This window comes from Eschrichtius robustus, chromosome 1 (genome assembly GCF_028021215.1).
Source record: "Eschrichtius robustus isolate mEscRob2 chromosome 1, mEscRob2.pri, whole genome shotgun sequence".
NCBI lineage: Eukaryota > Metazoa > Chordata > Mammalia > Artiodactyla > Eschrichtiidae > Eschrichtius > Eschrichtius robustus.
The window spans coordinates 6,036,763-6,061,452 of NC_090824.1; positions in this window are offsets into that span (position 1 = coordinate 6,036,763).

The following is a 24,690-nucleotide window of genomic DNA, read 5'->3' on the forward strand; positions in this document are numbered from 1 at the left end:
CAAAACCCTGGCCATCTAGAATTTTATATCCAGCTCAAATATCCTTCAAAAGTGAAGGTGAAAGAAAGACATTTTCAAGCAGACATAAGCTGAGAAAATTTGTCACCAGCAGACCTGTACTAACTACACTAAATGTTAAACCAAAATTTTCAGTCTGAAGAAAAATGAGTCTATACGAAAATGCAAATCTATAGAAAAGAATAAAGAGTGTCAGATATGTCCAATATATAGAAAGACATTTGTTCTCATTTACATTTTTAAGAAAAGATAATTGACTGTTTAAATAAAAATAACAATATGTCATTGACTTGTATCATATACATAAGTGAAATGTATGGCAACAATAACACAAAGGATATGGGGAGGAAAATGAAACATATAGTTGTAATGTTCTTACATCACATGTAAAGTTATATGATACCCCTGAAGGTAGATAGGGTAAATAAGCATATTGTGATATTGTGATAGGGTAAATAAGCATATTGTAAAACTCTAGAGAAACCAATAAAAATAAATCAAAGAGGTTTAGATAATAAGCCTATTGAGATGATGAAATTGAATACTGAAAATACTCAATTAATCCCAAAGAAAATGGGGAAAAGGAACAAAGAACAGATGTGACAAACATGAAAGAAATAGCAATTTAAATCCAACCACGTCATTAATTATGGAGTCATAAATGTACTAAACACTCCAATTAATAGATAGATATTTTACAGTGGATTAAGAAACAGCATCCAACTATATGCTGTGTACAAGAAATGCACTTTAAATATAAAAAAAAAATAGGCAAAAGTCAAAGGATGTAAAACGTATTACAATGCAAAGACTAGTACTGGGAAAACTGGAGGAGCCATATCAATATCAAAGTAGACTTCAATAAAAGGGATATTGCCGGGCCTCCCTGGTGGTGCAGTGGTTGAGAATCTGCCTGCCAATGCAGGGAACACGGGTTTGAGCCCTGGTCTGGGAAGATCCCACATGCCGCGGAGCAACTAGGCCCATGAGCCACAACTACTGAGCCTGCGCGTCTGGAGCTTGTGCTCCGCAACAAGGGAGGCCGCGACAGTGAGTGGCCCACACACCGCGATGAAGAGTGGCCCCCGCTCGCCACAGCTAGAGAAAGCCCTAGCACAGAAACGAAGACCCAACACAGCCAAAAATAAATAAATAAACAAACAAACAAACAAAATTAAAAAAAAAAAAAGGGATATTGCCAAAGACAAGGGAGGACATTTTCAAATTATAAATGGCCAATTCATCAGGTAGACATGGCGGTTCTAAATGTGTACTGATCTAATAACAGAACTTCCAAGTATATGAAGAAAAAAATGGACAGAATTCAAATGAGAAATAGACAAATCTATAACTTTAGTTGATGATTTTGAACACTCATCTCTCAGTAATTAATAGAACAGAAAATAAATCGGTAAGCAAAAAAAGACTTGAACGACACCATCAACCTACTTGACCTAGTTGACATCTATAGACTACTCCACACAATTGGAGAAAAGAAAATACACTCTTTTTTAAAGTGATTCACTCATTATGCTAGCCCATATGATGTACCATAAAATAAGTATCAGTAAATCTAAAAAGATTGCAATGGGGGAGGGGTGTGGAGCTTCCATGTCCTTCCCATGTGCACAACCCACCTAAAACACTGATGTGTTCATCAACCTGGAAGCTCACCAAATCGTTTTGTTGAAGAGGTTTTATAAAGCTCAATTTCCAGCTCTCCCCTCTTTTCATTTCCAAAGGTTTGAAGGTGGTGAGTGGGGCTGAAATTTCCAACTTTCTAATCACTTAGACCAGCCCATCCTGGTCCACCCTAAATCACCTCATTAGCATAAACTTTGGAGTGATCAAAAGGGGATTGTTATGAATAACAAAAGGCACTCTTATCACTCAGGAAATTCCAATAATTTTAGGACCTCTGTGTCAGGAATCAGTGACAAAAATCAAATATATTTCTTAATGTACCACAATATAATTTCTACACAAAGAATTAATAGATTTAATGTAAATTCAATCAATGTATCAGTATATTTCTGGGAGAAATTGATAGACATTATAAAGTTTATATGGAAATACAAAAGACCTAGTGTAACCAAAATAATTTTCAAAAAGGAGAAAAAATTTGGAGGGCCTGTACAAACTAATTTCAACATTTATAATACAAAACTACAATATTCAAGTCAGTGAATGAGTAAACATATAGATTAATGGAGAGCAATCATACATATATGATTAATTGTTTTTTAACAAAGAGGCAAAGGTAATTTCATGGAGAGATGATAATCTTTCCAGCAAATGATTCTGGAACAACTGAATATCCACATGGAAAAAATAAAGTTTGACTCTGTCTCACAACATTTATAATATTGAACTCCAATTTGATTATATGCTTTAGCACAAAGACTTAAATGATAAACTTCTGAAGAAAACATAGGACACGTATTTCTGATCTTGGAGTATGCAATAAGGACTTAGGACACAAACAGCGCAAATCATAAAATAAAATTTGTAAAATGGACTTCAACAAGATGAAAAACTTCTGCTCTTCAAAGACACCATTAAGGAAGTGGAAAGCATGTTACAACTGGCAGAAAATATTTGCAATACATATATATGGCAAAGAACTTGTATCCAGAAAGATTCTTACAACTCAATAATAACATAAACAACCCAATAAATACATGCAAAAATTTGAACAATCACTATACAAAAAAAGCTATACGAATGGCCAATAGCCATTAGGAAATTCAAATTAAAACCACAATGAGATGCCACTATATATTTACTAGAATGGCTAAAATAAAAAAAGCTAAATAGAACAAATATAGGTGAGGATATGAAACAACTGGGACTCTCAAACATTGCTGGTGGGAATGTGAAATGGTACAATCATTTTGGAAAGCAGTGCAAAAATTTATTATAAAGTTAAATATAATCTTATCATAGAACCTAGGAATTTCACTCATAGGTATTACCTTAGAAAAATGAATACATATATTCACAAAAACATATATATGAATATTCATACAAGCTTTATTCATAATATCCAGAAACTAGAAACAACATAAATGTCTATCAAAAAGTGATTGAATAAACCAGTTGTATTTTTCATAAATTAGAAAACTATCAACACTGAAAATGAACATACTCCTGATATGAACAGCAATATGGATAAATTTCAAATACATTATGTTAGTCAAAGAATGCAGACACCAAAAAAATATACTGTATGATTCCATTTGTATGAAGTTCTAAAAAAATCAAAATTAACCTATAGTGACCAAGATCAGACCAGTGGTTGCCTCTGGGGAGGGACGAGTTAAGAAAGGGTCTGAGAGAATTTTGGGGGCGTTGGGTATGTTTTGTATCTTGATTAAAGTGGTGGCCACATACTTGTATATAGTTATGTATTTGACAAAAATCATTGAACTATAATTAAAAATAGGTGCATTTTATTGTATGTAAATTATATCAGAATAAATTTGAGTAAAATTTTTTTTTAATTCTTAAATTTGGTCAGTGTGTGCCTCTTTAAGTTAGTCTCTGTTCTTACCTGTTCCCCTTATTCCTTGAACACTTCCTCACTTTCTGGCACAAGATGTTCCAGGTACCTTCTGTATTTGCCCTGTCCCATCCCTGGAATCATGCATTTCTCTAAGGAGCCCTTGTTCCTTTGAATGGAGAATGGTACTTAGACACCAAGATCTGGGTGCTAAGTGTGCTCATTGCTACTGGGTGTCACTGCTCTCAGGTCCTCTTAGTGGACACATACAAACCCATGTTCAGGTCTATAGTTATAGCTATCTCTCTCTATATTGAAAACCATAAATTAAGAGCAACAGTTCCAATTCTAATCCAATCTGTTTCAGACCTTCACTCTCCTGGCTTCTCTTTGAGAGTCCTGAAGCTGATAACTTAATTAGCTGTTTCACCTCTATGTGCCATTGGCTATTAAGTTCCCACTCTCAATATAAATCGGAATCCTCTTGGCCAGATAGCCATGTCAATACACCCTACCTTTACCTGAGGTTCTTTTACCTGAAGATTCACTCTCTGCTATTGATTTCTATGTTGGTTATGGGTTTTTTCTTTCAAATCATATATCAGATTCTGACTAACTTGAGCAAAAAGAGTATTTATTGGAAGGCTGACGGGCTCACAGAATCTAAAGGAAAGCTGAAGAATCAACATTGGGAACAATAAAGAACTAGACAAACTTTAGGGATGTAAGAGGCAGAACCAAATAGCCTTCTCATTAGAGCACCACCAAGGGGATGAACCAATTGCCACTCGTCTCCATCTTATGTGCCTCTGCTTGACAAGCACACCCCCAGGTGAGGGTCTGATGGCCTGTCTTGGGTCATGTACCATTTTCTTTGCTGGATGAGGTCAGGGCACAGCTGGTGCGAAGGAGGAGGAGTGAGTGCTTGATGGGCAAAATAACAGAAGCCCGCAATGTAAATTCTTTTTCTTCCTGTACCCAGTGCCTGGGTTGCCCTTTGAATTGCTGGCATAAGCTCAACTCCCAGGTCTTATCTCGAATTCCATTTCCGCAGAAGGGCTTTCCTCAATTACCCTGCCTAAAGTTGGCCTTCTTCAAGCTCCCTCTTTTAAAGAATTCTGTGTATTTCCTCAAAAATGCTCATCTCCTCCTGCCTTGTTGCTTTACCTCTGTACAGAAGCCCTGCCCAGGTAAGAATGCAAACTCTCATGCCTGTCTTGTTCATCTGTGCGTTCCTGGAACCCAGAACCATGTCTGGCCTATAGCAGATGATCTGTTGAATAAGTGAACGAGTGAGTACCCAGGGTCACATGGCTCGTGAGTGGCAAAACGGGGCTTCTTACCCAGGTCTGTCTCACTCCAAAGTCCATGCTTTTCTAACTGCATGCTGACTCCTGTCTACTGAAAGGACAGACTGAAAAAAAAAAGCCACAAGAACAGGCCACACCAAATTCTCTTTCTCTCTCAAGGAAATACACGTTTATAATTTGAAAGCAAGTGACATGGCTGATTCTAACAGGAAGGGTTAAAACAAAAGCTGGCAAGGGGAGCCAGTTAAACTTGTTTTTCTTTTTCTTTTTTTTTTGCAAGAGGCCTAAGTTTGCAGTCTGCAGAGCTATCTGCAAGGCTGGCGGGAGAGCTGTGCAAAGAAAGGAGAGAAGCTTGCTGACAAAAGACTGAAATCCTGGTATCTCTTTTGTTTTCACCCAAGTCTGTGGCCACTGACATTCCTCTTTTACACCACGGGTGGATAATAAGCCCCCTTTCTCAGGAATCCAAATGCTCTTATACATTTTAATGTGACCTTAGCAAGTGCTTTTCAGAAATCACAGGCCCATCTGACTACACTTGAGGTTGAATTGAGCTAATGGTATTCACCTCATCTTTAGATGCAAAATTGGAAGATAAAAAGACCTTGATGTGAAAAGAAGGAGGGGGGATGTGAGGGGAGTAGGGGGTGGATGGGTTGCAGGGGGCAGGTGGGGGAAAGCAGATTAGAGATACTGCTTAAAAAATCTCATGATTGCGCCTAGATAACGAAATGTCTCCTCTTTCTAAAATCCCCCATGGGCTCGAGAGATGTCCTTATGCTTTTATTTTTAATGATAGAATCTTTTTATTCTTGGGCCAGGGAAATTTGAATGTTGCTGCATATGTGGCCAGGAGATACACTGACCTTTAGCAAATCTTATTTTTTTAAAAATCAGAGGGAACAGTTATTGCGATATTCCAGCCCTAGAAGATGAAAAAGAGAGAGAGAAAGAAAGCTTTCTTCCTCTGTAATCAGACGTGGATTAAATTTATTAAAGATGCTGAGTCTCCTTTTAAATGACTTGCAACCGTCTTTCTGAATTCTAAGGAGCTAGTTGGAGACACGGCACCCTTCTGATTTCGTCTTAAGATCACAGAAAAAAGTCTTCTAAAATGGGAGGAAACTTGATTCCTTTTTCTTGCTCTTTGGCTAAAATGTGGTTCTCAGACACACACCAAATTCATTCAGGGCCCTAAGGAGGGATAAAGAGGGCTGAGGGGGAATGAGAGGTAGGGGGACAGGGTGTGGTCAGGAAGAAGCTGGGAAGGGGCCCCCGCAACTCAAATAAAACGCATGTCCCACCGAGACAGGCTCCTTTCCAGTTTTGACGTGCCTGCCGTCCATCAAAAAGACCCGGAGGTTGCTTCCTGCCACCCGGGCTTGGCCGCCTCCAGGATGGAGGGGCCGGTCGGGCAATCCATCACGGAGCACACCTGGTCTGCCCAGAGGAGACAGCATGGAGGGTGGGAGTGGCAGGCTGAGCGTGTCGGGCAAGCGGATGGGGGGTGGACTGGGGCCCGGATTGAAGATCTGACTCTCTCAGACAGGACCTCAGGCCTCGGGGCGTATCCATCCAAGGGGTGTACATAATTTATCAATGCGGAAAGGGTGACAGATTGGGATGGTCTGGCCTTTTGACTTTGCAGCTTCTGTCTGTATTTATAGAATTGGACGCTTGAGCCTTCAGGCCACGGCATTCTGACTTTAAAATTGGGCATGCTGACTCAGATACAGGTGGTGAATGGGATTATTATTATGATTTTTTTTAAGATACGAGGATCTTGTTTGCTCACATTTATTGCAGCCATTAAGTTGCTTTGGGGAAACACTTCTTTTCAACAGCAACGGCCCTGTATATGTCTTCATAAATGTTGTACCTGGAAAAGGGAGATTCTGAAGTCTGTTTCCAGTTCAAACAAATTTCTTATGTGGATTCTTGCTTGGGAAGAGAAGGCAGCAATCCAGGTCAAGAGGCATAATCGTAGCAGAATATTTTACCATAAGGCCCCTTAAAGCCAGAATTTATGAGTTCAAAATTCACTCACCTTGGCGTGCTACTGTTTCATAGCCGATATAAGTGTAGGAAAAACCGTAGTTCTCATTTTCCCTTAGCTTGAAATTCGCTCATTCATAAGGAAATTCCAGGCTAGGAGATGCTATTGCCTTAAATATTTGGATAATTAATATGTCTGTTGAGTGAATGAATACACAAATAAGTGAATAAGTGAGTGAGGTCGAGGGGGAGTGGGAGTCACACGGGGCCTGGGCATTTCAGGAAGTGTCGAAAATGAAAGCATGAGTAACCTTCTGAACGAGGGAATTTTAGACGGAGGGGCAAGTGAGCTGGGCAGAGTAGGTGGTTCTTAGACCAGGTTTTGAATGACTGAGTGAGCGTAGGGTAGAGGCTCGGGGATGGTCCCCAGTCTTCACAACAAGCCTGGGGTAGGTGGGTGGGTGGTAGACGAACGTCACTGACCTCTTCCTACCAAGGAGGGGACTGAGTCTCAAGGTCAAGTTGCCTCAGCGCTCTTGCGAGCCAAGTCCAAAGCAAGGTCGGTCCAGATCGTGTGATTGCTTCTCTTTTCCGGGATGTTCTGCTGTCCCCTTTGGAGCCCTTGTCCTCAGGGCTTGGCCCTGGTGGAAGGACGGGCTGGCTTCCTGCCTGAACAGCACACCTGTAGAGCTCACCGCCCGGCTGGGTGCTGGGAATCTTCTCCATAAATGAGAGGTCCCACCCCTGCCCTCCAGGGCCTGAGAGCTTTCTTTCCATTGCATTCTGAAAGCCCAAGGAGAACTGGCACTGCTTCCCCAACCTTGTCCTGACCAGTCCTCAGAAATGCAATCTTGGATGAGCAGAGGCTGGGGTGGAGCCCTTGGTCAATTCCTTGGACCTGGGCCACCTGTTCTGAAGAATCTTTTGGGTCTGGCTGCTCCCGCTGGGGGGCCTCTGAGACACTGGCCTGGTCCACCCGGGCTGGCCTGGCCACCGCGGTGAGGTGGGGTGGGTGGGGACCAGGGTGGGACCGCGCTCGGCTGTGTCATCCACAGGGGCTGACTTCTCCCATCGCAGGAATGTGCTGACTGCTCTGATTCTCGCATCCCCCAAACCTTCATCGGCAATTCACAATTTAAATATGTTCCAAGACTCAGAAGAACAATTGATCCTTCGTGTACCATGGCTATTTCGAAGCGGGCCTACTGTGGTTGCCCTTGAGGAAGAAGTGGACAGTGGGGGCCATAGTGAATGAGCTTGGGCTTCTGAATCAGCCGACCCACAACCAGCTGTGTGACCTTGGGCAACTGACTGCCCCTTTCTGAGCCTGTGTCCTCTCTCTAATGAGGGCCCTAAAGAGACCTATGCTGCAGAGTCCTCTGAGAAGTAGGGACCTTTATGTGAATGGCTGGGCATGTATTAAAAATGTGTGGCTGGGCTTCCCTGGTGGCGCAGTGGTTAAGAATCCGCCTGCCAATGCAGGGGACACGGGTTCAAGCCCTGGTCCGGGAAGATCCCACATGCCGTGGAGCAACTAAGCCCGTGCGCCGCAACTACTGAGGCTGTGTGCCCCAACTACTGAAGCCCGCGCACCTAGAGCCCGTGCTCCGCGACAAGAGAAGCCACTGCAATGAGAAGCCCGTGCACCGCAACAAAGAGTAGCCCCCGCTCACCGCAACTAGAGAAAGCCTGCACGCAGCAACGAAGACCCAACACAGCCAAAAAATAAATAAATGAATAAAAATTAAAAAAAAAAATGTGTGGCTATTTTTATTTGCAAAATTCTGTGCTTAATAATGCAAAGGAAGGAAGGAGAAGGCGGGGGAAGAGGAAGAGGAGAAAATGATCATAGCTATCATTTCTTGAGTTCTTACTATGGGCCAGCCTAAGCTCTAAGCCCTTTACAAAATGATCCTGTAAAATCCTGAAGTGAACATAAATCCTGAAGTTACTACTGTTGTTCCCCACTTTCCTGTTAAAGGAATGAGCTTAGTGGGGTGAGGGGCTTTACTCACGGTCACACCCCTCGTAAATGGCGGAGCTGGATTTCCACCAGCTGCCCCAGAGTCTGTGTCTCACGGATGATGAGTGCCCACCATGGGGAGGACACCTTGGCTGGGACCTGACCTTAGGTCCACTGGACCCAATGGACAGAGTCAGAGCTGGAACACACCGGGCATGGCCTCTTAGAAGCTCATGGAAGTGCCCCCTCTTGAACATGGCTGGGGCACTTAATGACTTGCGGGTGGGGGGGTGCCAGGGCAGCACACCAGCAGCCAAGAGATCTTAATGTGCCCTCAGAGAGATCTGACCATCAAATATCCGCAGGCTGAGAAAACAGCTTCCAATGTAGACCCCAGTGAAAGAAGTCTTGCTCTGTATTTTGCCATAAATATTTGGAGCAGAAATTGCCTTTGAAGATAAAGAATTGGGCTAGAAGCAAAGCGCACCCCGGCCCATCTCCTGGGGGGTGGTGAGGAGTAAGACAGGGGAGCGTCCTGGCAGATTGAGCAACTGAGCGTATCTGGGGGGATGTGGTGAAGTGCTGCTGACCTTGGCCTTCTGCAAATGGGGAAGTAACCCCAAGGGACTGAAATGACTGTCTTGGGAAGAGTTTGGACTTTGGAGAATGGGCTGGACTCCTAGAGTGACCATTCACTAGCTCTGACTTTGGACAGGTCACTTGACCTCTCTGAATCTTCTTTTTTCTCGTCTGTAAAATGGTAAACAAAATAATAAACCTCCCCATGCAGAGGTCAAGTTTAACTAACTTAACACATAAACTATTTGGTGGCTCCATAAATTTTTTTTTTAAATATTCAAATCATTTATTTATTTATTTATTTATTTATTTATTTATTTATTTATTTATTTATTTATTTATTTATTTATTTATTTATTTATTTTTGGCTGTGTTGGGTCTTCGTTTCTGTGCGAGGGCTTTCTCTAGTTGCCGCAAGCGGGGGCCACTCTTCATCGCGGTGTGCGGGCCTTTCCCTATCGCGGCCTCTCTTGTTGCGGAGCACAGGCTCCAGACGCGCAGGCTCAGTAGTTGTGGCTCAGGGGCCTAGTTGCTCCGCGGCATGTGGGATCTTCCCAGACCAGGGCTCGAACCCGTGTCCCCTGCATTGGCAGGCAGATTCTCAACCACTGCGCCACCAGGGAAGCCCCCATAAATTTTTTTAAACAGCTTTACTGAGATATAATTCACATACCTTACAATTCATCCATTTAAGGTTTCCAATTTAATGGCTTTTGATATATTCACAGGTATGTACAACCATCACCCCGGTCAATTTTAGAGCACTTTCACCACCTCTAAAAGAAACCAGTTAGCTATCACTCTCTCCCATCCTCCTATTCTCCTAGCCCTTGGCAACCACTAATTTATTTTCTATCTTGATCGATTTCCCTACTCTGGCCATTTTCACATGAATGGAATCATATATGCGGTCTTTTGTGACTGGTTTCTTTTACCAGTGTAATTTTTTCAAAGTTCATCCATGTTGCAGCATGTGTCAGTACTCCATACCTTTGTGTGGCTGAATAATATTCTATGGTAGAGCTAGACCACATTTTGTTTATTCATTGATCAGTTGATGGACATTTGGGTTGTTTCCATTTTTTGGCTATTATGAATAATACCTCTCTGAAAATCTGTGTACACCTTTTTGTGGATATACGTTTTTATTTCTCTTGCGTATATACTTAGGAATGGAATTGCTGGGTCATATGGTAAGTCTTTGTGTAAGCATTTGAGGAACTACCAGGCTATTTTCCAAAGCGGTTGTGCCATTTTATATTCCTACCAGCTACACAGGCTGACTCTCCACAGAGTTTTCAGATAAGGCTTTCTGCACTCCTGCAACATCTGACAACCCGAATCAAAAATCCTCAAAGCTCCCCAAAGCACCCACAGCAACGGGTCCCATCCCTTGCTCCTAGATCGTGTGGGTATGGCCAGAGCCTCCAAGCCCTGTCTCCCTCTACCTCCTTAAGTAATCCTCCTCTTTGATCAACCTCCTTTACTCACATTTTTCTCTCCGAAGGAGCCCTCCCCTTCACTTCTGGGCTGTCCAAACCTGTCTGTCCTCCTGGCTTGGGCCTTCTCAGGCTCCCACGGTGACTTCTATGTCTCTGTGAAGCTGTGCCTTCCTTGGAGAAGGGCCTTTGACTTCTCCCTTGCTGTATTCCTCACAGCAGCTGCATGGCCGGCTGCAGGAGGCCAGGCTGGCTGGTGTGGTGGAGAACATCTACATTTGGGCTCAGACGAACCAGGATTCAGATCCTGGCACTGGAATTTATAGCTGTGGGACACCATGCAAGTTCAGCTCCATCCCCCACCTCAGCGTCTGCATCCCAAACCAAATAGCAATGGCGAAAAAAGGGGCAACTACACCTTTCTCTCTCTGTCAGGTAGTAAATGTTTGTTGAATGTGTAAATAAATAAGAGCAATATGCAATGGGTAACAAATGTGGTGCTTAGTTATTTCCCAGGCAGTTGCAGGCAACCCTGGCTTGTGCATTCTGTGAAATATTTTCCTATATTCCTGCAACAGTCGTCTCTGTGGATACTATATATATATATATATAGTACCCATTTTACAGATGTCAAAACCAAGGCTGCAAGAACTCCAGTTGTCAAGGCTGCTCACATCTACAGGAAGAATTTAGGAAAATTTCCGCCAGATTAAGCTACAGTTAAGAACTATAAAGGCCACATTTCCCAAAATAGGTCTTTAGAACTTGAGACCCTGTAGGTAAAAAGACTCCTAGGCCAAATGAGCTTGAGAAACACTTTGCAGGGGTAGTCTCTCCTGGGACTCTCCTGAAGACTCCCCATGGACACTGCTGTGCAGAGAGGCTGAGAAGGCCTCTGGGTGGACTTCCAACACGGACCCTGTCCCCTGTCCTTTAAGCGAGGGGAGTGGTCTTGACTGAGAAAGAGCTGGCTTGTTTTGGGGTGGGGGTAGGCGGGAGGTCTTTCTGGCACTGTGACCCCCAACTCTAGCACATCCTGAACTGGGCAGGACAGATATGGCCCTCCTTCTGGGCCTGTAGCTCCTCCTCCGCAGGGAGAAGGGGCAGCAGGAGGGGAGTCAGCTGGCCTGCTGGTCGACCTTCCCTGTCTCACTCTGATTTCAGGGCTGAGCTTTCAGGGGCCTCCACACTGCTGAAGCTTTACCCAAGGCCTCTCTCCCTCCAAGCAGTCGTGCCAGCCCTTCGCTACTGGAAGCCCAAGCCCAACAGCAGTGGTTCTGCTCCCGATTCCATGTCTCCCTCTCCTCCCATCTCACCCCACCCTGGACTCAGAATCACACAGATCACTGAGTGGCGAGAACAAGGCTTCTGAATCCCGCCCGTGACTCCTGCTTGCCGCGCTTCCACAGGGCTCACTCTTGGTCCCCAAGAATGAGCTGTGGTTCCATCGGGCACAAGGCTCCTCTTTTGAGCGACAGTGGGGGAGGAGCAGCCCTAGTCCAACACCTACTATGTGCCAGGCACACACATAAGTGTGGACTCAGTCTGTTCAAGGATTCTTGTCACATTCAAAAGATGAGGATGCTGAGTGTGATTCAGGGGCACAAAGTGACCTCTTCAAGTTCATGCCATCACGGTGCTGGGCCTGGAAGGAGGGCTGTCGTCTGCCAAGCCCTTTCCCACGGCCCTGCACACCGCAGTGAAGCAGGGCTTCCTCAACCTCCCACTTCACTCTGCAGGCAGGAACACGGCTCAAGGGAAGGGCCCAGGAGCTGAGGTCCTTCCCGGTGGGCAGAGATAGCAGTTTGCTCCTTGAAAGAAAGAGAACTGGCTTCACTGACCTCCAGGTTAAGTGCGTCTCCCCAGAGCGTGACGGTGTTTCAGACATGCTGTGCTTCACAGCTACACCCGACTGTCCAGACAGCTGGAGGCTTCCATTCCCCAACGGGCCGATCAGTCAATAACCTTCCAACAGCACAGGAGTGTTTACCCCTCTGTCACTGCTGGTGAAATAATTATCACTGAAGACTTCTTAATTTCTCACCCATTCACAAGACATCACTGGGGTCAATTATTATTATGGTAAAATATCCACAATGTAGTAGTTATCGTTTTAACCATTCCTGAGTGCACAATTCAGGAACCTTAAATACGTTCACGCTGTTGTGTAACTCTCACCACTATCTCTACCCAAATCTTCATCATCCCCAACAGAAACTCAGTACCCATGAATAATAACTACCCTCCATCCCCACACCCAGCCCCAGGGCTAATTCTTATTTAGGTGCCTCCCTCTCGGCCCTTCCACCACTGTCCCTCTTTGGGAATATATTTGTAAATAAACACCACAGCACACATCCAACCAGGCTGAGCACGGGAAGCTGCCTAGATTATTCTGGTCTCTGAAACCTAATCAGGGAAAAGGGGAAACAACAAAACAAAAGATTCCAAAGGAAAGGAACCTGGGCAGCTTGAAATTAGTTACCTTCCTCCTGGAGGGTGGGGCTCGCCCGAGGAGATGGAAACCTGGACGAAGGTTTGTTTTTGAAATGTCTGCGCTGGGCTTGGCCTCCTGGCTCTCCTGGACGCGGCTGGGCTGCCTGTCTCCCTAGGCCATGCAGACCGTGAACTATTTTTTTGCTCTCTGTTCCAGCTGCCTTCCAGGCCCAACAACCAGCTCCCTGTCCCAAGAGATGGGCACAGATGTGGGGTGGTGGGAAGCAGAGCTGTGGGGCAGGTTAGTTTCATGGTCTTGATCCTAGGCTGCAGTTTGGCCAAAAATGAAGAAGAAGATGATGGAGAAGGAGAAGGAGAAGAAGAAAAAGACGAAAAGACTTGAAACACCAATCTCTGGCTTCAGATATCAACAAAGGAGGAAAGAAAAGTACTTGGGACGTTGGAGTCAGACCTAAATTTGAGCTTTCAATTTTCTAGCTACGTCATCTCAGACAGGAACATCAAACCGTCGAGACTCAGTTTCCAACGTGGTAAGAGAAGACAACTCAAGCATCGCATCCTACCTTCTTCCTTCTGTAGCAGGAACACGATGTCATGGTCTTTTGATATCTCTTTGTCTACCTGAAAACTCCTATTCACCCTGCAAACCCCTGCTTACAAAGCCTTTTCTCCTTGAGGCCAACCCAGAGGATCCCAGAAGTTTATCAGTCCCATCTTTGTTCTGTTTTAAAACTCAGACAGTTTTCTGTATTACTCACAGCTTTCTTCTGTAATTGATAGCTTTATACCTCTGCTGGGCTAAGCTTTTAGAGGGTGGGGACTTTGCTGATTCATTCTTGAGTCCAGGATACAAAATGTGTTCGATAAACGTGAGGTCCTCTTTGCATTCTGGTGACCCTGAGGTCTACCTCCCCTCTGCTGGGACACATGGGAATAGCATGGGAACACAGGGCGTGGATTACTGGGCAGGGACCACGAGAACTAAGGGAAACCTTTTTTTTGCCGTAACTGAGGCCTGCCCCCCATTGCATTGGAAGCCCCCAATAGGTGCTTGAAGTCTTACTCTTTGAGGGACCTTGGAGGGAATGCCCAGGGTCCTGACTGGTTTCTGGGATTAGAAGGACCACTGCCGTAGGCTGGGATCTGCCCTCTCCCAGAATGTGGTGCAGCTGCCACTGGCCATTTGAGCAGGGCTTGCCTGGCCGGTTCAGCCCAGGAGCCTGGCTTCCCCGGAGGTCTCTCACCACTTTCTCACTCCTGTTTAGTGCCTGGTTTGGCCCAACCTCTCTGATCTGTGTAAAAAATAATTATTTGCTTAAAATCCATGAAGTGCTCCTGTCATTTAAATTGGTTTAATTTAAATTTTAAACGACGAATCTTCAACCTCTAATCACTTTGAGACTGAAGTACTTTTCGCCAAAGGTGAAGTGCTTTAAGGTTGGAAATGATTACGTGTAGTTCAGAGTGAAAGCAATGAGAGAGAGAAGGAAAGAGAGAAAGGAAGGTACAGAAAGGAGGGTCAGAGAGAAAGAGAAAGGCAACAATTCAGAATCAACTTGGAATAATATCCTCGTGGCTTGAGCCACCATCAGGGCAAAATTCAGCCCTTTAGAACACGGGTCCCCAACCCCCGGGCCGGGGACCAGTACTGGTCGGCGGCCTATTAGGAACCAAGCCACACAGCAGGAGGTGAGCGGAGGGGGGGTGGGGGGGCGAGTGAGTGACGCTTCACCTGCCACTCCCCGTCACTTGCATTCCCACCTGAACCACACCTACCCCCCACCCCCCGTCGGTGGAAAAATTGTCTTCCACAAACTGGTCCCTCGTGTCAAAAAGTTTGGGCACAACTGCTTTAGAAGATCCAAGCCGAGAAGAGAAAATCCTTCCTAGAGCCCCGTGTGATTCAAGTTCATAGTGCATTTTTCATATTGACACACACCTTACACATATGGTGAGATTTAAAGTGACTTCCGCTTAGGTTTTCTGATTGCAAACTTCTGATAGGCCCCCTGAACTTGAACTTTGTGTGTGTGTCCCTGTGGCCTTAGGCACGTGCCTGGTCTGCCTCTGGGGTCACCCAACACTGACCGTGGAGCAGCTTGGACAGCTGGACAGAAGGGGGAACTGATGGGTGAAGAGTCGGAAATTTGAGCTTGGGCTTTAGGGCTGGAGGAGTGTGGCTCTGGCACAAGGTATCAGGGCAGTGTGTGTGTGTGTGTGTGTGTTGGGAGTGGGCTGCTGGGAACACCTGGCTGCAGCTGGCGAGGTGAGAACCCCGACATGGCTGCCGGGCACCGTGGAACCTGGAAGCTCCCACTGCAGAGGCCCCAGGGCTGGGGACGGGGGTCAGGCAGCTGGGGTAGGGGGCTGCCCGCAGCTGCTGCCCTGTCTCCCTGCCGTTTGCTTTCTCTCTGCAAAGCAGTGCTGAAAGAGCAAGAGAGACTAGATTTGCACAGCCTGACTTCTAGGTTCACTTCTGCTGCTTTCCTCTAGGTATAATTTTGGGCTGCTTACTTCAACTTTCTGAGTGTCGTTTGGTAACTAGGAAATATGCACTTTTTTTGTGCTGTCTTGGCTTTGGGGCAGGGTTTCAAGGCCTCTCGGCCTTGAGTTGGTCCTGCATTTGCCTCAGCGTTTCAGGAACATATAATCCAAGAACTCCCTGTTGGAGCGCATATCTGGGCCCCAGCAGACAGAGCTCCTCCATAGGAGGCCTGGGTCCAACTGATGTATGTGTCCACAGGGCTAGGAGCCTAGCACAGATCAGATTAGAAGCCTCTGGACGGATGCAGTGGGTTGCAGGAAAAGACCATGCGGTCTGGACCAGGCAGATCTGGGTTTGCTTCCAGGCTCTGACATTTACAGCCTGAGAAGCCCGGTCACCAGTCTGAACCTCAATTTCACCTGCTGTAAAAAGGGAATCAGCCTCACGTGACACCCAAAATAACTTTCAGGTGAATTATGACCTATGTGGGAAAAGAGAAATTTTAACACATTCAGAAGAAAATAGCATATCTTCCTGACTTTGGGGGTATAGAAGAGAACTTTTGAAACAAACTCAAAATAAAAACCAAAGGAAATATTGATATATTTGACCACCTTAAAATTAAAGCCTTCTGTTCAATGAAAGGTACCCTAGTGCAAAGGCAGGCTACAAACTGGAAGAAGCTATTTGCAATACATATAACACACAAAGGATCTGTATCCAAAATATAGGAGAACTTCTGCAAATAAAAATAAGAAAATGAATAGAAAATTTGGGCAAAAGATCTGAACTGACCATTCACAGAAGAGAAACGACGTGAGGCTCCAAACGTATGAAGAGATTCTCAACTTTCTTAGTCATCAGGGAAATGTGAATTAAAACCATAGGTACTAGATTAGCAAAAATATCTGCCAGAGAAAGATAATAAACAGGAAGTGGCTAGAGCTGATCTTGGGGGAGCTGGAATCCGGGGCTGACAACCTGCCCCCCCCCTCCAGCCCATCACAGCCTCCCCAGAACAGCATACCTCTGCAGACTCCAGGAGAGGGTAGACCCCAGAACCTTCAGCAGCCACGCCTTCTGTCATTTTCTTTGGGTTTTACTTGCTATTTTTCTCTCCCAATTCTTGAGATGGAAGTTTGGATCACTGTCTTTCAGCATTTCTTCTTCAATGTACACATTTAAGGTTATACCAGTTTCCCTGTCAGCATGGCTTCTGAGCCATCATATAATGTAGTTATCATTTAGTTAAAATATTTTCTGATTTTTGTTGTGATTTCTTCGTTTGATGCAGTATATTTCTTAGAACAGTTTCTCTTAACCCCCCAGAATTCTTAATTTCCCAAAATATTCTACTTAAACTTACTATTGATGCGTCGCTGAATTCCACTCTGGTCAGAGGACATGATCGGTGGGATTTTAATCCTTTCAAATGTGTTGAAACTTGCTTTATGGCTCAGCATATGGTCAATTCTGTTAAATGTTTAAAAGGTATACTCAGCAGTTGTTGGGTTCCATGTCCTATAAATGTCAATTAAGTCAAGTTGGCTAATACTGTTATTCAAAACTTCTAAATCTTTGCTAATGTTTTTGGTCAGCTTGTTTTATCAGTTACTGAGAGTTCACTGTGATAGTGGTTTTGTCTATTTCTCCTTTTAGTTTTGTCAGTTTTTGCTTTGTATATTCTGAAGCTATATTATTAGGTGCATGCACATTTAGAATTATTATCTTTCTGATAAACTTGACCTTGCATTTTATAAATTCCCCTCTTCACATTTAGTCACATTTCTTCCCTGAAGTGTACATTTTCTGATACTAATATAGTTATACCGGCTCTCTCTTGGTTAGTGTTTGCATTGAGATATATTTCTATTCTTTTACATTCAACCTTTCTGTATCCTGGTATTTTAAGTGTGTTTCTTCTAAACAGCATATGATTGGATCACGTTTTTCTTAAATCATGTCTGACAGTCTTTGTCTGTTTACACTTAATGTAATGACTGATATAGATTTTCTTTTTTTTTTTTTTAGCTTCCCTTTTCCATATTTGTTACTTTAATTCATTTTCTTTCTTTTTTCTTGGGAGCATATGAAACATTTATGTGGTTCCAAAAGACAAAACCGTGTGAAAAAGTATTCTCAGAGTAGTAACATTTCTACCCCACCAATTTCTTCTATTATTTTCTCCTGTTCTCTTCTCTTCCTTGTGGTTAATCAGTCCCAACAGTCTCTGGCTTATCATCTCTGTTTCTTTTTGAATGAATGAGCAAACATGGGTATATCTTCATATCTCTCCTTCCTTTCTATAAAAAGGTGTCTTTTTATAGGTACTCTATAATATTTTGTTTCTTCACTTAACAATATGTCCTAGAAATTCTACCATATCAGTTTGTAGAGATTTTTCCTCATTCTTTTTAGTACTCCATTGTGTGGATGTACCATAGTTTATTCAACTGTTTTCCTACTTGTGGATGATTAGGTTGTTTCCAGTATTTTGCAGTTATTAACAGTGCTGCAATGAACTCAAAACACTTTTTGGGTCTTTTAGAAAAATTGAAGTATGGTTTATTTATAATATTACATTAGTTTCAGGTGTACAGCATAGTGATTCAGTATTTTTACAGATTATGCTTCATTAAAAGTTATTACAAAATAATGGCTATAATTCCCTGTGCTGTATAATATATCCCTTTTGCTTATCCATTTTATTCATAGTAGTTTGTATCTCTTAATCTCATGCCCCTGTCTTGCCCCTCCCCTTTTCCCTCTCCCCTTGATAACCGCTAGTTTGTTTTCCATATCTGTGAGTTTGTTTCTATTTTGCTATATACATTTGTTTGTTTTATTTTTTAGATTCCACATATAAATGATATCGTACACTTAAGTGATGTCTCTCTCTGTCTGACTTATTTCACTGAGAATAATATCCTCTAGGTCCATCCATGCTGCTGCAACGGTAGAATTTCATTCTTTTTTATGGCTGACTAATATTTCATTGTATGTATAAACATATCACATCTTCCTTATCCATTCATCTGTTGATGAATACTTGAGTTGCTTCCATATCTTAGCTATTGTAAATAGTGCTCCTATGAACATTGAGGTGCACATATCTTTTCAAACTAGTGTTTTCAGTTTTTCTGGATATGTACCCAGGAGTGGAATTCCTGGATCATATGGTATTTTCTGATCTATGTCATTTTTTTCTACTGTCTTGCCTTCTTTTGGATTCACTGAGTCTTTTATTATTATTATTCCACCCAACTTCTCTTAATAGTATTTATACATTCTCTTGCTATTTTTTTTAATAGTTACCCTAGAATAGTGATCCTCAGTCTTTTGTCTCAGGACTCCTTGACACTCTTAAAAAATGTTGAGAACTCCAAAGTGATTTTATGCCTCTGGGTTACACCTACTGATATTTTATTGTATAATAATTTAAAATTAATAAAAATTAAAAATATTTATTAGAAGTTATAATAATTATTACTAGTTATTAGAAATAACTTACTTTTATGAAAGATAGGTATCTTTTCTGAAACAAAAAATTGAGGAGATGGTATTGTTTTCTATTTTGGCATATATTTTTTTTAACGTATAGCTTAATAGAAGACAGCTATAACCTCATACCTGCTTCTGCACTCAATTTGTTGTGATATGTTGCTTTGGGTGAAATACATAAAGAAAATCTAGCCTCTTTCAGTTACGTGGTTAAAAAAGAGGAGTGTTTTAACAGCTTTTTCAGAGTATTGTGGATATTCTTCTTTGATCCTACACTGAAAGTTAATAAGTGGAAGTTTCTTAAATATTATTTACAATTTGGAATCTGAAACCATATCAATGAACTTTTCATATTCTGTTTATTTAAAATCCATTAGTCTCTCTTGGAATTTGAGTAGATCTTTCACTTATACATAATTTCCAAACATAGCACTATGCATTGGTCATTTGGAAAATATTACTTCCTTGGGTTATGTAGGTCTTCCACATGTTGACACATTTGATTACATAAGATCAAAAAAATTACATTTGTTTATATCGTCATTGGTCTTATCAGAAAAGTCTTTAAGTATTGGGGAGCCATTAAGCTCATGATGGCCAAATCAAATTTTGCAAAATTCTAATTTTTCTTTGAAAGCTCGAATTGTATCATTGGTGACATATAACGTAAGCGGTTTTCCTTAAAGTGACAGTAACTTTGTTAATTCTGTTTGAGAGGATGCCGACCCAGTATCCAAGTTGGAATCATCATAGTTTGTCTAACAGTTGTTCTTTCCAGTAAAAATGGTGTTTGATTAAAAAGTGGTTAGTTCACCTTGTGACTTCGTTGCTCAAGTGCTTTGCCTTGACATAAGTTTTTGTTTCAGGATGCAGTAGCTCTGCTTTATGCCCATGTCCCATTTTGTCACATAAAGTATTAAAAATGTGTAGTCAAGGGTCATGATTTAATAAAAATTAATACTTTTTTTTTTTTTTTACTGTTCCATCAAGGAGAGTCAAATGAAATGGGCTCCTTTTGTTTTTCTCCTGCAGGTGCATGGCAGTGAAGATGGCAATGACTAGGAGTGTGTTTTCTTGCCATGGCCGTGATTTGTGTTAACGCACCAGCATTTGTAGTTTTATCCACTGTAATTTTGCACTATCAATGCAGATGTCAACAGAATAAAAAGAATCGAATAATGCCTTAGCGTTGCTATGAAAGTAGTTTTGACCTTGCAGTCCCCTCTGGACTCCTAGGGGTCTCTGAACCACATTTTGAGAACTGCTGCACAGAGATCACAACAAACATCTTTGTTTTTATATTTTTTTGATTATCGATCATCCTTATTATATGTTTATTTTATATTTCATTAATTAATGCTTTTATATTTATTACTTTCTTTCATCTTCTTTTTTAAAATTAATTTTTATTGGAGTATAGTTGATTCACAATGTTGTGTTTGTTTCTGCTGTACAGCAAAGTGAATTAGTTATACATATACATATATCCACTCTTTTTTAGGTTCTCTTCCCATGTGGGTCATGCAGAGTAGAGTTCTCTGTGCTATACAGTATGTTCTTATTAGTTATCTATTTTATATATAGCAGTGTGTATATGTCAATCTCAGTCTCCCAATTTATCCCTCCCTCCACCTCAAAACAACAAGCATCTTTAAATTTTTTTAACAGTCTAATATAAATCAGTACCTGCCCTGCTTCTTGGATAATGCAAGAGTCTTAAAGTGCTTCATCTTCATTTACTCCTACTTACATGTTATAGTTTTCATGTATTGTATTTATCTATCTATTCCCTACCCCACAAGTCATTATTATTATTTTCATACAGTTGATATTCATTTTACATTTATCTACACATTTGCCTTTCTGTCATCTTTTTATTCGTTCCTACATTTCCAAGCTTCTCTCTGAAGAATACCGTTCAGCATTTCCTTTTGCGTGGGACTGCTGGTGTGAATTTTCTCAGCCTAAATATATATTTCTCCCAATCTGAAAATGTCTTTGTTTCATCTATATTGTTGAAGGATATTTTTGCTGGGGAATTCTAGGCTGGAGAATTTCATTTCCTGTACTTTGTAGATAACATTCTATTGTCTTCTGGTTCTTGCTTGTGTTGGGAAGTCAGATGTCAGTGCTATTCTTGTTCTTTTGTAGGTAATGCCTCTTTTTTCCCTTTCTCTCTCTGATTTTAAGATTTCCTCCTTGGTTCTCAATAGCATTAGTATAATGTGCCTGGTGGGATTCCCCTTGTATTTATTTTGCTTGGCGGTTCATACTGCTTCTTGAATCTTTCTAAATATAATTGATCACTTTTATATCTTTAGATATTGTTTCTGTCTCACTCTTTGTCCTGTTCTTCTGGGACTCCAATTACATATATGTTAGACCTTTTTGCAGTATCTCATATGCCTCTAATACTTTTCCCCTATCCTCATGCCTTTCCACACATCATGCTAGATATTTTCTTCTGAGGTATCTTTCAGTTTACAAATTATTTAATCAGCTGTATCTTATTTGCTTTAAACCTATCCATTGAATTTTTAATTTCCGTTATTCTGTTTTTCTGTCCTAGAATTTATATTTGATTCATTGTTATAGTTTCTGGTTCTCTGATGTAATTCTCAATTTTTCTTTTATTTCCTTGAACATAATAAGCTAGTTGATTTTAAAGTCTGGGTCTGATACCTCCATTATCTGGGGGTCCTATGGGAAGTTTCCATATTATGTAGTGTCTCTTTGTTTTCAGACATATTATTTTGTTTCCTACTATTCCTGGTTTTGACTGAGTACTGGAAACATTGTAGAGATAAACTGGGGACTAGGTTTAATATCTGTTTCTGACACAGGCTAGCTAGGAGATCTAGCAGTGCCAGATCTCCTTAATCTAATTAGTGATGGAGAAGTTTTAACCTGGGCTTCAGTCCCCTTGAAGGACAGCGTATTTCTGGTTTGCCCTTAGTCCTAGAGCATATCCTTTTAGAGTCAGTTAAAGAACAAAACACAATCAATTCCTCCACAGGAGGTAAGAAAGAAAAAAAAGAGAATCATAGAAAAAATGGGTACCACTCTTGGTGTTGGTGGTTTCATAAATCCCCCTTATTAATCGTCTCTGAACTTTAATTCTGTCCCTCTAGTTCTATGAATTTGTCAAAATTTCAGCCTTTCTGCTTCCTCCTCCAGAACCAGTGAGCACCGTTAGGGGAAAAACTGTCCAAATGCTAAGCTTGTCTCCTTGAGTTTCCTTCTTCTCCTGGATCTTGGTTACAATTCTTCATTGTCTTGAAAACTCTTCAATGCCTTCAGGCATTTGATTTTTAATTTAAAAGTTTATCTGTATTTTCCAGGTTTTGCAGTGGGAGGTTTGGTCCTAATTACCTAGTCTGCCATTGCCAAAAATGTGGTAATCTTGTACAACTACTTTCAATTTGTCACTATCTAGGGGAATTGAAGATTTTTGCATTCCATGACCCAGAAATTCCATACCTAAGAATATTTACCTTAGAGACAAACTTTTGCAAAATAAACAGTTTTTATAATAGTGATGCCAACCAACAGGGGAGTGGATAAATCAATTGTGGCATAGTCTTACAAAAAATAATACAGCAGTAAAAATTAATGAACTAAAGTTACATCTATCAAACTGGAAAACCATGTGAACATGATATTGAGTAAAAATGTGATGTGCAGAAAAAAAATGTGTGTGTGTGTGTGTAGTGATACATACATTTGTGGTAAAATATATGGGAATGGATGGTTATAATAGATATTGAGTTAGTCATTTTCTTTTCTTCTTGGAGGAGGGAGTTGGAGTTGAGATTAGAAAGGAGTACATAGATTATTCAGTTTTGCTGATAATAGTTTACTTCTCAAACTAGGTGGTGGTAATACCTGGGTTTCCTGTGTTTTGAAGTCTTTTGGGCAATCTTGTCTTGAATTGGTTAGTTTAGCACACTTATGTTTATTTATATTATTGATTGATTTTGACTGTTTCTGTTGTCTTAGTTTGTGATTTCCCTTTTTCCACTTTTTCTATGATTCTCTTGTCTTCTTTCTTGCTTTTTGATTGTCTTAAAAAATTTTCCATTTGCTCTTTTTCCTTATTTCATTTTTACTCTCCCTCTATTGTTTTGAAATTTATTCTTTTTTTTTCCATATTGTTTTTCTGATTGTCCTGGATATTTTACCATGTGTGTTTAACTTGACAGCATACTAAATTAATATCTTCAACTCCTTTGGATAATAAAAGGACCTTAGAATACCCAGAATCAAATCAACACCCTCTCAACTTACATGTTACTGTTGTTTAATATCTTACTTCTGTTATTTTTTGTAACTTTATAAATAAGACAATCGTTATTTTTAGACACACATTGCTTTGTTAGTTTTCATACATGTTTACCAGCTTCTTAGCTCACTATTTCTTCTTGCATCTCATGCTGTCCTTTTTTGGATCATTTTCTTTCCTTCCTTAGGGAAGGTCTGCTGGTTTACCACCAACTGCGTATATCTGAATATAACTTTGTTTCGTGTTTGCTGTTTCTGGGTACACAGTCTTGTGAAGTACACAAATCTGGATCTGCAGTAAATGCATCTCCACGTGTAGAAGGCTCTATTCTATGACTTCTGGCTGCCATTGTTGGAGTTGAAAAGTTTGTTCTCAGCCTTACTGTAATTCCTTTGAATATTATCTCTTCTTTTTGTGGTTGCTTTTAAAATATTATTTTTGTTTTTGGTATTTTAAAGATTCACTATAGGATGTCAGAGAGGATTTAAGACATTTAATCTTACTTGGAATATATTGTGATTCCTGAATCTTGGATTTCCATCTCCCATTTGTTCTAGAAAGTTCTCAGCTATTATCTCTTCAAACACAATCTCTCATCTAATATCTCTACACTCTCCTCTGGGACTCTGATTAGGTCTATGTTAGAGCTTCTCATTCTATTCTTCATAACTCTTACATTTCCCTTTATATTTTCTAGTTCCTTGTTTCTTAGTACATTATTTTGGTAATTCAATCAGACTCTCGGGATCACAAATTTTATTTTTAGCTGTGTATAATCGACCACTCATTGAGTTATTGTCAAAGTTAATTAAATTTTTTATTTTTAGAAGTTCCAACTATTTTTCAAACCTGTTTGGTCATTGCTGATAATCTTTTGTTGATCGTTCATCTTTGTGATTCCAACCTTTCTTTCTTGATGCACTTCAGACATTGTTATATATTGTGTGTCAGACTATTCAACGTCTGCAATCTTTGGGCATTTAAAGTTTGTTCTCACTGCCACTCATGGATACTTGCCTCCTTCTGTTTCTGTGACCTTTCATTGCGAGGTCGTTGCTTAGCCCTAATCCCTGGGACACTTGTGAGCCTAAATTGGGGATGCTTTCTTCCAGAGATTTCTATCTGGTTCTGCTGTGAGTCAGGACCACAAAAGACCTGG